Source organism: Jaculus jaculus (genome assembly GCF_020740685.1).
Source record: "Jaculus jaculus isolate mJacJac1 chromosome Y unlocalized genomic scaffold, mJacJac1.mat.Y.cur SUPER_Y_unloc_4, whole genome shotgun sequence".
Classification (NCBI taxonomy): Eukaryota; Metazoa; Chordata; class Mammalia; order Rodentia; family Dipodidae; genus Jaculus; species Jaculus jaculus.
Genome location: NW_025423389.1, coordinates 128299 through 130325, shown reverse-complemented (window position 1 = coordinate 130325; position 2027 = coordinate 128299).

Genomic DNA, 2027 nt, shown 5'->3' with positions numbered 1-2027 from the left:
ATGTAAGGTATCTTGGGTAGATTCAGGTTAGGTGCTGTAGATGAGTGAGACTATGTGGCGTTTTTTTCTGTGATTGGGTAAGTTCACTGAGGATGATGTTTCAGGATCACCCATTTTTCCTCAAATTTCATTGTGTCATTTTTTTTTTCTTACTGCTGTATAGAATTCCATTGTGTAGATATACCACATCTTTGTTATCAATTCTTCTAATGATGGACATCTGGGTTGATTCCAGCTCTTAGCTATTATGAATTGAGCTGCTACAAACATGGTTGAGCAAATCACTCTGGCCTGTGGTTTGAAGGTTTTAGGGTGGATGCCCAGTAAGGGAATAACTAGGTCTGTTGGTATCTCTACAGTCAGCTTTTTCAGCTGTCTCCATATTGCTTTCCAAAGGTTTTTGATTGTCCTGTGTGGAATATTCCCTCATGTATTCTCTGTAGGTTTGGCTTTCTGTTCATAATTGTAGAGTAGACTTTTTTCATGGAAAATTTTTCTTTCAGCATCTATCCTGAGGGATACTTTTGCTGGGTAGGTTACTTTGTTTTGAAGCCATAGTTTTTCAGACTCTTAAGTGTTCCATTCCAGGCCCTTCTACCTTTCAGGGATTCCATTCATAACTCTCATGTTATTCTACTGAGGTTGCCTTTGTATGCCATAAATTGCTTTTCTCTCATTACTTTTAACACTCCCTTTGTTTTCATTGTTAAGAGTTTTAACGATGATGTATCTTATAGACTTTGTACTTTGGTCCTACCTTCTTGGTGTTCTGTGGGCTTCTTGTGCCTGGATGCATGTGTGTTTTGTAAGATTCAGAAATTTTCATCAAAACAATTGTTGGGTATGTTTTGTATGCCTCTAGCCTGATATACTCATGTTCTGAATGTTTGGTTGTTTTAGGATGTATCACAGTTCCCTCATATTCTGTTCAGTTGGCATTTGAAGTTAGCAAAGTTTTTTTTTTTTTTTTTTTTTTTTTTGCCTCCCAATCAGTTTCTTCTATTTTATTTCCCAGGTCATAGGTTCTGTCTTCCACACAAGTAACTGTGTTGGTCACTGGTTCTAGAGAAGTTTTAATAAACTTTATTTGAATTTCTGTTTTCTGTTGTGTTATTTTTATTATGTTCCTCTCTTTTTCATTTTTTTTTTTTAGGCATGGTCTTGCTGTTGCTCAGGCTGACCTGGAATACACTGTGTAGTCTCAGGGTGACATTGATCTCTTGGTGATGCTCCTACCTCTGCCTCCAGAGTTATCAAAGGCATGCACCACTATGCTCAGCTTTCATCTCTGTTTTGAGATATGATTTCAATTCATAATCTGATTTTCTTGATGCGTCCTGTAATTCATTCTTGCATTTGATCAAGACTTCATTAAGCTTAATAAACTGGTTATTAAGATCTTCCAATTCTCGACTTACCTTCAAATTATTCATATCTGTTTTGAGTATTCTAATGTTTTCTACAACAAAGTCAAGCCTACTGCCAAAGGCTAAATACTCTGGGTGACAATTTTGTTCACTTTCATTGACACAATTGTTGGTTCTTTGGTAGTTTGCGTCAAGTTCAGTGATTTCTTATCAAGGTCTCATTGGTTGTTGTGTTTTATTTTGAGAATAAATTTCTGATGACTTGTCTATGATTTCATTGCATGCTTCTGTAGTAAGACTAGGCATCCTTGGTGATCTCTCACTTTTCTGACTTTCCTTGACTTTTTGCATTGTTGCCTACCTATTTTAGGAAGACTATTTTACTGAGGAAGAAGCAAGTTTTTGTGTTTTGGCCCATTTACCCTCTGACTCAGGTTAACAGGGATGTGGGTACCAAGTGGTCAGTCAAGATACCAGAGCAAAAGTCCTGATTCTAATCTCACACAGGGGCCAGAGGAATAGGAAGAGCAAGGGAAAATGGAACTGGACTATCTGTGCTGTGGACGCCAGGACACGGACAAGTGCAGGCAACACAGACTGGGGAGGTAGAAGGAGACCAGATAGCAGGATCTGACCTAATCAGTCCAGACCACCTCACCA